At 37.8% G+C, this 6,136-nt stretch overlaps 1 long non-coding RNA gene across 1 annotated transcript; it reads right to left on the bottom strand.

Annotated features, from left to right (window-relative positions):
• Positions 1-3,514: 3,514 nt before the first annotated feature.
• On the bottom strand, positions 3,515-5,079 carry LOC140962496 (uncharacterized). The gene is made up of 3 exons (XR_012172555.1): positions 4,980-5,079; positions 4,213-4,346; positions 3,515-3,618 (listed from the first exon to the last, which is right to left on the bottom strand). It is a non-coding gene; the product is annotated as an uncharacterized lncRNA (long non-coding RNA).
• Positions 5,080-6,136: the final 1,057 nt, after the last annotated feature.

Below are 6,136 nucleotides of genomic sequence, written 5' to 3'. Positions count from 1 at the left end.
CGTATTCGAGCATTTTAAACGCAAAGACACGTTTTCTAAACCTTTTTAAGCATCATTCAAATCATAATACGCATGTTTCAATTGTTTTTGCATGAAAAATATTTATGTTTGATGGTTTAAACGTTTTGTTAAATACTTTCAAAAGATTTGAACGTTTTACGTATATACGAACGTGGTATGATTTCCAATGAGTACGCTGCCAACGCAACATGAAATATGGTTAAAATATGATTTATTTTAAAGGAAAACAAGGCTGGAACTGAGGCATGGCAAGGGAAGAAGTACAAAGGGTTTTTTTTAGGACAACTCACATGTTGGCTTGAACTAGGTGGCTCGACGTTGTGCATGGGGGCTCACAGCTTGACCAGGGCTTAGGTTGGAGCCTGGGGTGGACGTGGGTCAGGGTTCGTGTCATGGGGTTGTTGATAGGAACGAGTACTTGGATAAAGTAGTGTTTATAAGGGGGGGTCGAATAAACACTCAGAACTTTTCAAGTCTTTTCAAAAGATGAGTTCAGTTTAGTGATAAACTGATACTAGGAATATTGTCAGTCAATATCAATCAGTTAACAATAGTGTGGAATAAAACTAATTGATAGATAGAATAAAAACTGAAATAAGAACACCAGATTTTGTGGATGTTCGGAGATTTCAAACACTCCTACGCCACCCTTTCTATCACGAGGATAGGATATTCACTAAAAGACTTTGATCGATACAACAGTTTGTACAGACCCACTTCAGTTTGGACTTAACACTGCCAATACTGAAACTCTTAGTTTACAAAATGCTTCACTGAATTTAGCACAACTGATCTCTTACAATATCGATTTTTTCAAGTATGACATTGTGCTATAAAGCTCGAAAGAGTAGCCTTGATTGCTACGAATATATACAATAAGCGTGAGCTTTTATTTCAGCAGAGCAACAACGTATTTTTCAGAGAATAGACGAGTTTAGATATTCAAAACTTTGATGTGTTGTCTCTATTTCTCTCAGCTGCTCTTCTCTGCTATTTATAGGCTTCTCTTCAACGGTAACATTTGATAGGTTTTGAATCTTTTTATCCGTTTGTTTGTCATGTCAACATTTTTCTGACATTCGTACACTGCAGCTGAATTGCGGCGTTCCCACTATCTGTTGCAGTCTGATTTTGTACTATTGTCGGTTGAACGTCCTTTTCTTGATGAGTATAGCTTAAGGATTAGCTGATAGGCAATAGTCTATAAGTCTACAACTGTTTGTAGCAACTGATCAGTTTTCAATTGATCAGTCGTCTAACTGATTAGTCGGTCGTCTGTGACGTCCTGTTCAGCTGGTTTTAGATTGCATTTGATAAAACTGAAATTGGTCTTCTTGATCATTTGATTTAATCGATTAGACTTATGATTTGTCAAACATCGAAATTAAGTTTCCAACAGTTGTGCAGGGTTGCTCGACGGGGCTCGAGCAAAACGTGAGACAGCTTAGGGAGCGCGCGACTGTTGTTCTTGTTTCAGGTGGCTTGAAGAGCTGGTCAGGGGCTTGGGCTGAGCTTGGTTGGGTCTAAGCGTGGTCCAAGGTCGATAAGGGTCAGGTGGGCTCGGTGGTGGCTCGACTAGAAGAGTCCTAGTTCACTAAGAGTCCTAGGTTCGAAGGAAGCTTACACGCAGATTGTGTGGGCTCGGTTGCAGGGCTTGTGCGTGAGTTAGGGACAAGTTCTAAGGGTCAAGGTTGGTCAGGAGGGTGCCTAGACGGGTTCGCTCGGGTTTGGCTTGAGGTAGATTGACCGTGGCTCGAGTAAATTAGGAGATGGCTCGGTGAGTTCTTGCATGGGTCAATATTTCGAATTTAAAGAACAAAATTGAAACCATGGGTGTGGGGGTGGTTCATGGCTCACAAGGGTATTTTAGGTAATATAAAGTTTTTGTTTAAAATATGGGATCAAAAAATTAGGTTTTGAATTTATTCGGGAATTAAACGCCTCACGAGTTGCTAATTAAATAATTAATTGAAAAATCTCGAATTAAGCTGAATAAAATTATGGAAAATTATATTTAAGCATAAACAATTATTTGAGATAAGCTCATGTCATTAAAAGTAAGAAAAAGTTAAAATCAAGAAATATTACGTCAAGGGGCAAAATGGTCATTTTACACTTGGCTGTTACGAAAAAGCTTGGCAGCATCTCGAAAGTTCAAAATGCATGTTAAATGATATTTTATGATGTTTAAAATGAAAATATGATATTTTATGATTTAGAGTAAAGTTGTGCAATTTTTACTGTTTAAAATGCAATTTTTGGAATGCTATGATATTTTATGTTTCAAAAAGGAAAAGGAAAAATATTTTGAGAGATGTGATGTGAGACCCGGGGCCGAAGAGGGCGGGAGGTGATCGCCGGTGCTATGAGGTTGCACGGACAATGAGCGGCTCCTGGCAGGCTTCTAGGCGGAGGGAACATGAATGAACCGATCTTACACCGAAAAGAGAAGGATTCCGAAACTGTTCAGGTATGGGACTGCACAGTTGAAAAGGGCTTAAAAAGATTTGATATCTACAATGTAATGATCAATACTGAATGTAAGATCGAGAATAGAAGCATACATCATTTGAATAACTCTGGATATTTACGTCTCATGTTGTCTTCTAATTCCCAAGTTGCCTCCTCGACACCATGTCTGTTCCATTGTACTTTAATCAACGTTATTAATTTATTTCTGAGTTGCTTATTTTTTCTGTCTAGAATTTGAATCGGTCACTCAATATAGCTCAAAGTCTGATCTAACTCAACCTCGTCGGGTGAAAATACATGAGAAGGATCTGGATGATATTTCCTCAACATGGACACCTGAAAAACATCATGAACACCTGACAATGCAGGAGAAAGAGCTAATCTATATGCCAAATTACCAACACGTTCCGAAATTTCATACAGACCTATGAATCTCGGTGATAATTTGCCCTTCTTTCCAAATCTAACTATACCACGGTCAAGGAGGGGTTCGAACACAGATGGGACAAGGTGGGAAGCTTCTCGAGTGTTGGGCGTGGAGGTTGTTGGAGTATGCTTTGCAAAGGGCCCCACATTAGGAAAAAAAATATTGGTATGAGTAGTACATATCAATCTTTTTAAACCCTCTTCAACTGTACAGTCCCATACCTGAACAGTTTCGAAATCCTTTTCCTTCCGGTGTAAGATCGGTTCATTCATTGTCCGTGCAACCTCATGGCACCGGCGATCACCCCCGCCCCCGCCCCCGCCCTCTTCGGCCCCGGGCCTCACATGCCCACCAGCTTCCGCTTGGTTCGTCCCCGAACCACACCGTACTAGGAGAGGTCGGCTCTGATACCACCTAATGTGGGGCCCCGGGTCCGACATCTAATATTAATATTTATAAATGTAACAAATCAAACGATTTTGTAAAACACATAATCTGTGGTTCACAACCCAACATAAAATTTGTCAAAATAATTTAAAGGTCTTAAATGTTTGAAATATAAAATTTAACATGCCAAAATAACTAGTGAACCAAAATAATTCAAACATCATCAAATATCTCTTAAGACCCGAGAATCCCACTCTAACTCGTATCTCCTCGCTTGGAGCTGGACTCTGGAATCCCAAGCCTCGCCTCACCTACTGTCAAGCACATGAAAACAAGAGGTTGCCGACGTGCCCGTGAGTATAAACTCATTATGATACAATCAATAACATATGAGAATTAAAATTTCAAATAGTTCATATGAAATTCATAAAGATGCAATATAATGCAATGCATGATCAGAAGCTGTGGGCTATCAATAAATCTCTAGATCAAGTGAATCATCTGGTCATAGGGTACCCAAGGGAAGAGAATCTCCCAGCAACATCCACCGACCCAACCGCTCAGGGTGGGGTGCTGTGTTCTACAATCCTAGGACTATGGTGCGCCTATAGAGAGTATTCATGCCATAGCAGCGACTTCCCCATACACTATACCAACTCAACTATAGCCCCATACGTCCAACAAAACAGTAAATCAATGCGACCTCTGCCATATCAAATCTGAATCGACAAGTGGCTCAATATGCAATGTAATGATGCAATTCAATATCATCATCTCAATATCATAATATACTCATCTCAAGACAACAATCATCATCAAATCACAATTAATTCATCGAGCCATAAAATTTTCAAATTAAAATAAAAATGATACTTTTACCTCGTATGTTACCGACCGTAACATACCTTTCGAATATTACTAACAAGAGATCAAAATATATGGTTGAGAAGTCTTGAACCCTCGCAGTCTACTCGATTCGCTATCAACCAACTTAAAGTAAATAATCTTGAGCCATTCCAAGTCAATACTTCAACCGAATCTTCAATACATAAATCAAGAACTCGGATTATTTATCAACACAAAGCAATTTTCGTACAAAATTCATAATTAATTCGATACAGCTTCAAATCAAGATCTGTAAATTGGATATGCAAGAAAACTCAATGTCCAACAATAATTCTTCACAAACTTTTGTCAAATAAAGTAATTTACTCAGTCTTTCATAATCTGAAACTTACTAAATAATTCAAACGAATTCTGCGCCAACACATTTCTGGCACACTTTAGTATTTTGAGCATACCTTCCTCAATAACAAAAGACATGGACACAAACTCGGAATTCAAGACCAAGTTTAGTAAGCATAGCATATTTTTTTCATTTCTCCATGGAACTAAGTGATTCTTGGACCAAATCGAAGCTAACTTGATGCTCCACAAGTTTGATGAAGACCATAACATCAAAACCCAACTAAAATCGTCCCATGTACCTGAATTACAGTAGGCATAAAAACTGATCTTGCACAAAAACAAGAAATCATGCTCGTATCCATTTTAAATTCAAACTAACTAAAATACAACATCTTCAACATCTTAATATTACAAATATCAACTCAAATATCAATTCTAAACTTCAACCCATTTCCAAACTTGAATAAAAATGGAAAATACTTACATCCTCGTGAAGCCCGTGATGAGAGGATCACAAATCTACCTTCATTTCATAATTTTCTTGAGCAAATCTCCCTTAAATTGAAGAATAAATTCGAAAATGGAGAGGAGAGAAAAGTTTCGATGGAGGAGAAGGAGAAATGATTTGAGGATGAATGGTGGAAGTCAAAGTGTGTTTACATATTAATTTTCGCATCTGTTAGCGCCTCAGCGCCACTTTCTAGCACCGCGGCTCTAGAATTTTTGTAGCTCTAGCGCCGCAGCGCATGAATAGTAACCCGATGAACAATAACTTTTTGTTTTTGAATTCGGGCATTACCTGTGAATTGGCTGTGACAAATGATATATGATATGTGGGGGATCCGTTTTAAGAAAGAACGGTGAAATTCCAATTTTGTGGGGATGTCGTGAGTGAAAATGCCCAAGAGAGACCCCATGTATGGAAAAAAGCCCCAGATGGACCCCGACGATCGTATTTCAATGACGGAGCCTATTGACCACCCCATGGGCCATGTGGAGTTGAAGACTGATCAGTTGACCAAAGGATAAAAGCAAGTCACTTTCAAGGATCAAACTTCACCCAAAATGATAAAGGATTGAAAGCTTTACGATTAAATGATTTTACGATTTATGATTTGTTTATGCTTAAAATTATTTTAAATGGTTTATTATCGCTCAAAAGCTATTTTAAATAAAAGTATGATTTTAATACATGTGATTGTATATGTATTATTTGCTATTCATGTTTAGAGCATGTTGAGTCATTAGACTCACTAGGTTTGTATGATGCATGATTTGATGATTTGAGGAGGAACTGACGCTTGAGTGGATCGAGTGCGGCAGTACACCCCCGATGGACCTTTATTTTCCGCACTAGCTAGTTGGATAAAAGATTTAAAGATTATTATTAATGATTTTATTAGAGTTATTTTCATGCTTTATTTTATTGTTAGTTGATCTTTTAAAGGTCAACGTAGGATTTTTGGTTGTTGACGATTTAGAGATTTATTTTATGCACTTGTAATGTCAAATGTTAAATTAGTAATATTTATGAAAAATGTTAAGTTATTTTATTTAGTATTTTCGAGTTTATTATTATTAAAAAAAATAGTGGACGTTTCAATTGGTATCAGAGCCAAGGTGAAGGATCGAGTGTGCTAG

This window comes from Primulina huaijiensis, chromosome 17 (genome assembly GCF_012295235.1).
Source record: "Primulina huaijiensis isolate GDHJ02 chromosome 17, ASM1229523v2, whole genome shotgun sequence".
Classification (NCBI taxonomy): domain Eukaryota; kingdom Viridiplantae; phylum Streptophyta; class Magnoliopsida; order Lamiales; family Gesneriaceae; genus Primulina; species Primulina huaijiensis.
This window is presented reverse-complemented; position numbering and strand designations above follow the sequence as displayed.